Source organism: Dermacentor silvarum, chromosome 2, assembly GCF_013339745.2.
Source record: "Dermacentor silvarum isolate Dsil-2018 chromosome 2, BIME_Dsil_1.4, whole genome shotgun sequence".
In the NCBI taxonomy this organism is placed as follows: domain Eukaryota; kingdom Metazoa; phylum Arthropoda; class Arachnida; order Ixodida; family Ixodidae; genus Dermacentor; species Dermacentor silvarum.
This window is the reverse complement of record NC_051155.1, coordinates 144,694,156-144,702,409: the sequence shown is the minus strand read 5'-3', so window position 1 is coordinate 144,702,409 and position 8,254 is coordinate 144,694,156. Positions and strand designations below refer to the sequence as shown.

At 45.9% G+C, this 8,254-nt stretch overlaps 1 pseudogene; it reads left to right on the top strand.

The window, feature by feature from the left end:
- LOC119440445 (5-hydroxytryptamine receptor 2B-like) overlaps positions 1-930 on the top strand; it is a 2,286-nt pseudogene extending 1,356 nt beyond the window's left edge.
- The last annotated feature ends 7,324 nt before the right edge of the window (positions 931-8,254 follow it).

Sequence of the window (8,254 nt, the reverse complement as noted above, 5' to 3'; positions counted from 1 at the left end):
TTTGTTTTAGGGCTCAGAGGAAAACCGTTGGGCCTGAATATTGTGCCTGTTTCCGTGCGATTACTGAGTGTCTGTTCAGTGATTTAGGACTTCTGCTTCCAATTTTACGAAGTGTGTGCCTCTGAAGTCATTCGTGTGCTTCGCAGTATTCTAAACATCAACCTGCAATATCTGCGGCTAAGTGCGGCTGAATAGTAGGATGATTAAACCGAGATATTGCTCGCCAGTCATTCAACCCCAACAGGATTACACCATGCATTTTCTCAGCGTTTCCACTGTGAAAACTATATATATATATATATATATCACATTCGAACAAGAAAAAAAAGTATATATGTTTATATTTCCTGCTACGGATGCGTTATTGGTTTACATCGTAACATTTTCTCAAGCTGAATAGGTTACTTATGTGCAGTGCGAATTCATTTTGTCGCTCAATATGACGTCCATAAAAATTGCGGCATGTGTGAGTACGCCTATTGTTGAATGTAGCGGGTACCTTTTATGAACAGTCATCGACTGTCATGTTGTTTTTTCTACTCTGCGCAGTTATGTTGATTCGTAATGTTCTGGAAACAGGATTGTGATCAAAGTTTAAGGCTACACCACTCTAATGATCGCCACTCAACGAATTTATGAAAGTAAACTGGGTTCAAGGTTGTTAAGTCGAGAGTACAGAAGGTCCTTTAAAGCAAGGAAGGAAGAAGTTTCACCAATGCATATTGCTGCCCTTCTATTCAAGCTTAGGCGCCATATTGGCACCGTACGTAGACACTAGTAAAGTATGTTGCTTTATTAGCGGATAAATTTGTCTTTTTACAAGCTGCTTCCCGTAGCGCAGATTTAGTTATGCAATAAATCCAACGTGAATTTTCTAAATTTGATTCTGACAGCAACGTGTCACGCTGTCTCTGTGCTTAGGTGGACTGAAGCGCAAGGTGTCCCCACACTTAAGTGCAAGTAACATTTTGTTCCCGCGAGTTCAATATATATTTAGGCTAGAAGAGTTTCCGCTCCCCCTACAGTTCCTCTGTCATACGGGGTTGGAGTGTGAATGGTGAGCCATGAGGGTCAACCTGGTTTGGATTACGTGCAAATTGTTCCACTCCGTGTCAATTTCCTTGTGGTATCGGGTGTTGTTAGCAGATGGACTGTTATTAAATTGTGGGGTTTAACGTGCCAAAGCCACGACCTGATTATGATGCACGCCGTAGTGGGGGACTCCGGAAAAATTTGGATCCTCTGGGTTTCTTTAACGTGCACCTAAATCTAAGTACACATGTGACTGATTTAAATGCGGCCGCGGTGGCCAGGATTCAATCCCGCGACCTCGTGCTTAGCAGCCCAACACCATAGCCACTAAGCAACTACGGCAGGTGAAATGGACTGTGACGGACGTCAGGCAGTGCAGCAATTGTCGTCAACTTTTGCAACGCTAGATCAGCCTGCAGCAAGCAGCGCTCCGCCTCCTCCCTGTGCTCACAACTGACGATTGGTGATGTGCTCGTCGACTGGTGACAGTGACTGTTTAAGCCATCGGGACAATGTTGCATTTCCTTTTAAGTGTTGTCACTTAGAGATGCTGAACGTTTCAGTCCACCGTTGCTTTAATTGTTCTGAATTTCAGCTTATGGGTTCGCTATATAGCTTATGAGTAATGAGAAAGAAATTTACAGAAGAATAAAATTGGGTTGGAGTGCATACGGCTGGCATTGCCGTGTACGATCATTGCATTCTAACGGTACTAACATAAGGGGCAGAAACTTGGAGGTTAACAAAGAAGCTCGAGAACAAGTTAAGGACCGCACAAGGAGCGATGGAATGAAAAATGTTAGGCCTAACCTTAGGAGACTGGAAGAGAGCGGTGTGGATAAGAGAATAAATGGGAATAACCGATATTCTAGTTGACATTAAACGGAAAAAATGGAGCTGGGCAGGCCATGCAATGCGTAGGTTGGATAACCGGTGGACCATTAGGGTTACAGAATTGATACCAAGAGAAGGGAAGCGCCGTCGAGGACGGCAGAAAACTAGGTGAGGGGATGAAGTTACGAAATTTGCAGGCGCAAGCTGGAATCAGCTAGCGCAAGACAGGGGTAATTGGAGATCACAGGTAGAGGCCTTCGTCCTGCAGTGGACATAAATATAGGCTGATGATGATGATGATGATGATGATGATGATGATGAATGTGCTTTTAGGATCACACATCACAGAGCGAGCGAAAGCAGAGAGAGATAAGGTAGGAGTGCTGACAAGAATTGCACCGTGTTGTGTCTTACGCTTATCCACGGGAATAGCGGAGGTACTTGGGATCGCAGAAAAGTCGTAATATTCGTGTACTATTGAGGGGCGTACATGCAGGTGAAGATGTCCCACTGCACGTCGGTCAGTGATTTCAGCACGGGCCTTCTCAACACATTCGTCACGTGTGAAGCGTTCTTATAGATAGGTAACAAATTTTAGTTCCTATCAATAATTGTTCCTACTCCGGTGGCGCCTAGCTTGATGTTATGTCATAATTCGATCAAAAGTAGTAAGCGAACTCTCGTAAAAACATCTGTGAAAGAAAACTTCCTAAAATGAGGTGATTGTCAGAAAAGCCGAACCACGTTGGCAATAAGGGTGTAAAAAGAGGGAAGGGTTAAACCAAGCGATTGAAGCCCAATAGAATAAATATCAAGCCAAGTCAACTCTCGAACTAAATATTCGATATGCAACGAACTCTCGGGATAAAGCCAGAGGGTTAATTTATTATCCGGTGTTCTACTACAAGCCAAAACCCAAACCACACCCGCGGAAACACCTTTCACAAAAAACACAAGAAAAAAACCTGTACTCGCCCAATTTCGTCCACGCTTTTAGCATCGAAATAACTTCCTAGGCGTCCCTCACTCTCCTGTGAGATTGACTACAAACAACGGCTCAGCTGTGTCCACGACGACATAAGACTAGGGATACTTATTAGAGGAAGCCGAGCGCTAGAAGAAGAAGAAGGCTAGCAATGACGAAATACACGCGATCAGTCAATGCCATTGCATGTAGAAAAAAAAAACAATTTAGGACAAACACCGCAGCTGGGAAAGCGACGTGCCAGAACGCGAAGACTCAGGCGTCAGCTCAATGCAGTACACAGGTGTTGAACGGGTGTTATCGAATCTTCGCAGCCAGCCGCTGCGAAATCGCACTCTCCAGCATCAGTATCCTCCACTGCTGTAGCATCGGAAAAGTGGCAAGAAGCAGAACTTTACTGCCAATCTGTTGCTGGTAAGCTTGAATTGTCGTGCCACAATGAACATTTTGTTAACCTTTCTTTCTCTGTGATTTTCTGGCGAAAGATTTTGCCATTCTAGTGACAACAGTAGCGGTCATTAAAACGTTAAGAAAATCCGACAAGAGGCCGTGGCTATCCGCAATAGCGGACAGCCGATTTTATAGAATCTTGGCACGCGGGCGTTTCGACGAGCTCATGGGCCAGTGCAGGTTCTAGATCTAGTGTCTCGGTTGTATCCTATAGGGGTTCCGGAGGTGTCACCTAAGTATACTAAATAATGACACGTCGCTTACAGTTAGTACTTCCGCAAACTCACTTTCCTTGCGTCCTGGCAGATGAGGCTCTGGCATAAAGTGGCAGCTCGATTCGCGCACGCAGACAGAAGCGCGAGATGCTGCTTTAGCGGCCGCCGACCAATACATGTTGGCAAATTGTTACTGCCAATCTTTTATTATGACATATCCATTTGGAGGATGTACTAAAGTTTATGTTCATGGCTTGGTGGTGAGAAGGTAAAGCTTAGCCTTCTTGAAGACATTCTAATTAACCTATCCCGATGAATACAGAATGAAAAAGTTATGGTATATCCCTCTTTCATAGGCATCAGTAGAACACGAACGTGAAAGGTGTCTTCGCAGAAGCTATGGCATGTTTGCTTTGTAAACTCACGGTCGACTGCAGTGAAAGGTGCACGACTTGCTGGCCGGCGACCGTGTTGCATGTTTGCTTGCCTGGGTCGCGGCGTCCTGTTGGCGAGTGGAGTTCAGCTGCCGAGTCACTTCGGCGACGGTACGAGCGTTTCGGTCCGACTTCGTAGCGTCTTGGGCAGCCAGTTGAGTTGTGACGCGCTCAGCTTTAGGAATGCGAGTGGCAGATGAACGCGCGAAGGCGTTCTGCTTCACGCTGGCGTGTCTCTCGCCTGACCAAAGTGAGATTCGCCCGTCGGCGATGTTGCCTCTCTGCGCCGTTTAGCACAGCAGGTTTCTTAGTTGTTGCCATCGCCAGAGAAGCAGTAGGCGGGGTGTAAGCACAGCTGATGCATGTTGAAGCTGCACTCCGTCGGTGACGGGGTGTCACAGGCTAATTCTACGCGAAAGACAAACCATGTGCGGAAAGTGCCAGCATGGCAACGCTTGGCTATACCGCGTTGGACCCTCCACTGCTCTGTGACTACCGTAGCGCTCTCTGTTGGCGCTCGTTAGTGTCACGCTGCAGTACTTCACTTCAGTGCTCCTATAGATGGCCGTGCCATCCCTGTCAATAAAACATATTTTACTCGTTCGCGCCGAGCGTTACATCTGTTACGTCCGAACGTTACATCGTTACATCCGAACGTTACATCTTCCGTTACATCCTGTAACGGAAGTTCATCGCGTACCCAGACATAAAACACTTTCGTGTTAAAACTTGAGAAAGCGTGCAAACGGATTGTTTCACGCAGTTGATAGAGTTTCCACAGACCAGTCGTACGTAAATAGTACAAAAGTGCTTTATCTGCGTACATAATATCACATATGGTTACTGCAGTATTGCCAGGTTTGGCTATATATAGCCATATTGGGCTACGGGAAAATTTTTTTGGCGTCGACTTGGACGAGTTGGCTATGTGGCTTTATTTGGGCTACTGAAAATCTGCGACTTGGCTGTGTTTGGGCTATAAGTGGCGCCCTAATCCACGCTCCAGAGGTGGCTCTGATCGGGTAGAAGCACATCTCGAAGGCTATGTTATAGCTGGCTGAGCCGGCCGCGTGGCTGTGCGGATGTGCGTGCGCGAGATGCCCCCCCGCCTTTCCTTCCCTCTCTGCAGCGTTGTCTGAGCCAGTGGCTTGGATCTTTGATGCACTTAAACTTACACCCTGCTTGTCCGTTCGGCGCCCGATCCCCGGGCATCGGGATGAACCTGGGATTAGTGGGTTATTCGCAGTATACTGTACTAACATGGCTATGTTCAGGAACGGCGAGCAGTAACATATGGTCGGGGACATCGGGCGATTGTGGCGCCGACATGAAAGAAGGGAAGCACGGGTGAATGACACGCTCCAGTGTGTTCATGGCCATGTCTTCCGGATGAAGTATCGCGCCGGGCACAGTTTTCGACCTACTCCACGTTTCTGGCGCGAAGCTTTACTGCCATTTTACTTTTCCAGCTAGAGGAATTTTTCTTTGTGCTTAGATTCGATATTCATTTTGATTGGTTGGACGTAAGATCGGATCCTCCTCAGACAGGAGAATCCATACATGGGGAAGTGGGCCAAGTATGCGAGAACGTATAAAAAGAGTGGGAGCAAGACCCCGAGCTAAAGGTGGACTCTGGTGCTTTTACTTCTAGATGGTTTGCCCGTGACGTCATGGATGCAGATACTCATTCTGCCAATATCGAAACATGTTTGCCACGATGGCATCAGTGCACCACGTGACATGAACTTCACCCACCGTGTTAGCTTAACTTGTGAGATGTCGTGCTGCTGGCTCGAGGACGCGGGTGTCATTCCCGGCCACGGCGGCCGCATTTCGATCAAGGCGAAATGCAGAAACACCCGTGTACTTAGGTGCACGTTAAAGAACCTGAGGTGGCCAAAATTAATCCGGAGTCCCCCGCTGCATCATGCCTCCCAATCAAATCGTGGTTTTGGCACGTAAAACCCCAGCTATTATTAGAGAGTTTTAGTATAGCGGCCTCAAACGTTTTGGGGCCCCAAAGAAATAGAGTCGAAGCCACTGCGCATGCGCAAGGCGGAAACTATGTTTGGGTTTTGTGTCGGGCACGCTATTTCATCGATTTCACCGATTCAACATTATTTTGTGTTCACGGGAGCCCCAAAAGCTGCCCCAAAAGCTTTCGTCAGCAAACATGGCGGCGGCCATCGAAGCAACGGCTCTAATTTAGCACAAAACTGGGCTCGATTCGCGGTAATGCGTGAAGTTGGTAAGTTAGAAGAAGTGATTGCGGCTATTGCTTTCTCTCAACTTACATGTGTAATGAAGATTGATTCATTATACGCCGCTGATTACGAATTCAATTGTCGATTTCATGGCTCGTAGGCCTATCACGGATTGTCTTGGCTGGGTGAAGGTGCGCAAAGTTGGTTGCTCAAAACTAAGCGCTACAAGTTGCATGCTACTAATAGAACAAGTTGTAAATTGTAATTAAAGGCGAAAACACGAAATTCTAAATTACTTTTCTTGTCATAAAATTGTACATTTTATTTTAATATTTATAACAGCTTTTCTTTGACGCCGTAGTGGCGCTGCAAACGGAACATGTTATCCGCAAACGCAAAACGCCTATTCAAAAGCTCTTTATTCCTGCATGCCCCAACGCTAACACCGGCAAAACTCTTTGGGCCCCAAACTTAAGGGGCCCCTATTCTAAAACTTTATTAGCCATCAACATGGTTTGCTTTTTCAGAGTAACCGGTTTTCACAGCATTAGCACTGTTATCAATTTGTAGTTTACCATTGCTCTTTGTACGATGTCGCGGCTTTTACCATTTCGAGCGAGTTCGGGACGTACTCGTCGCTGAAAACGACAGCGCGATTCTTACAATAGTGTGCCGGTTTGCGCAGTAATCTCTTAAAGCTCCGCTTACACCGATTCAAACAGCGAGTGGCATCTGTTGTCTGACACTTTATTTTACCGCATGTTCTTGCCGTGCTAGACGCCTAAGATGGCGGAAAGGTTGATGTTAATGGACAGTATATAGAGCGTGTATCAGCTAACCCGGGCCAAGCTAATTGAAAAACAAAACGGGCAAACAATATAGGACGATGAGACAAATAACCCGAGATATGATAGCGCGAAAGACTTATTTTAGCTCATCAAAAAACAAGCCGTGAGCACGTCGCCGTCGCAGATGGCTGGACAGCTGAACTTCTGTGTCGTATGGGCAGAGATAACGTGAGAGATCAATGACGCTGAACATTATTTTGTGTTCACGACAGCTAAAAAGCAGAGTTCGTAGTTAATATTACTGTAAATAAATAAAAATAATAGCTTAGTACTATCTGCAGTTTCATAAAATAAAAGCACTGATTTCGCCCTCTGCAGCGATTCACTGGAACTTAAGAGCTACCGGGGCCAACCAAAAAGTGTTCTGTGCAAGCATGATGTCGCTGTTGTTGATGTAAAGAGCCGACCGTCACGGCGGCACGGACATTTTGTTACGACGGGTTGTGCAAAAAAAAGGATTGGCGTTGTCCAATGTGAAAATGTATACACAAATAAAATTGCAAATAACAATGGCTATATTTGGCTACGAAATATTTTGCACTTTTTTTTTGTTTGGCTACATTTAGGCTACAACTTCACTAGCTTAGAATATGCATATCTATATGCCAAAGAGATGCTTGTAGTGATAAGTATTATTTTTGTGCAATCAAAAATGTGTTATTATGTCTTCTCCATAGCTGACCTGTCTGCCTTTATGGAATGTACTTTTTTTCTTTGGGGGGGGGGGGGAAATAGTCAAGCTGTCTGTTTCAGCTTTTTTGCCTTACCTCCCCCATCACGTTGATGGAAAAAAATTTAATAAAGGTTATTATTATTATTATTATTATTATTATTATTATTATTATTATTATTATTATTATTATTATTCAATAGTCCCGCAGCATGGCGCCCAGTAAGGACGCATGCTTGCTCTGCTCGTGCCGTTTTTTTTTTCGGAAAACAGCAGTTCTTTCGCTGTGAAAAGTGTGACAAACGTGTGCATGCGAAATGTGTGACCTGGCCAGACGACGAACTGGATCTTTTGAAGTCGGGATCGCGCTCCTTTTGCTGCAATTTGTGTGAGTTAAACCAGCAGGGTGTTAAGCCTAGCGACAACGACCCGACGGCGTGCTCCCCGCAGCTTTCCCTTTCCCAAACTGGTTCCCCCTTCTCCTCTTGTGCCCCACCGGGTGACCTTGACGGCAGCCTGGCAGGTCTGCGGCGCCTCCTCCTCGACGCGCTGGAGGGAATCTCGTTCCTGAGCGAAGAAGTT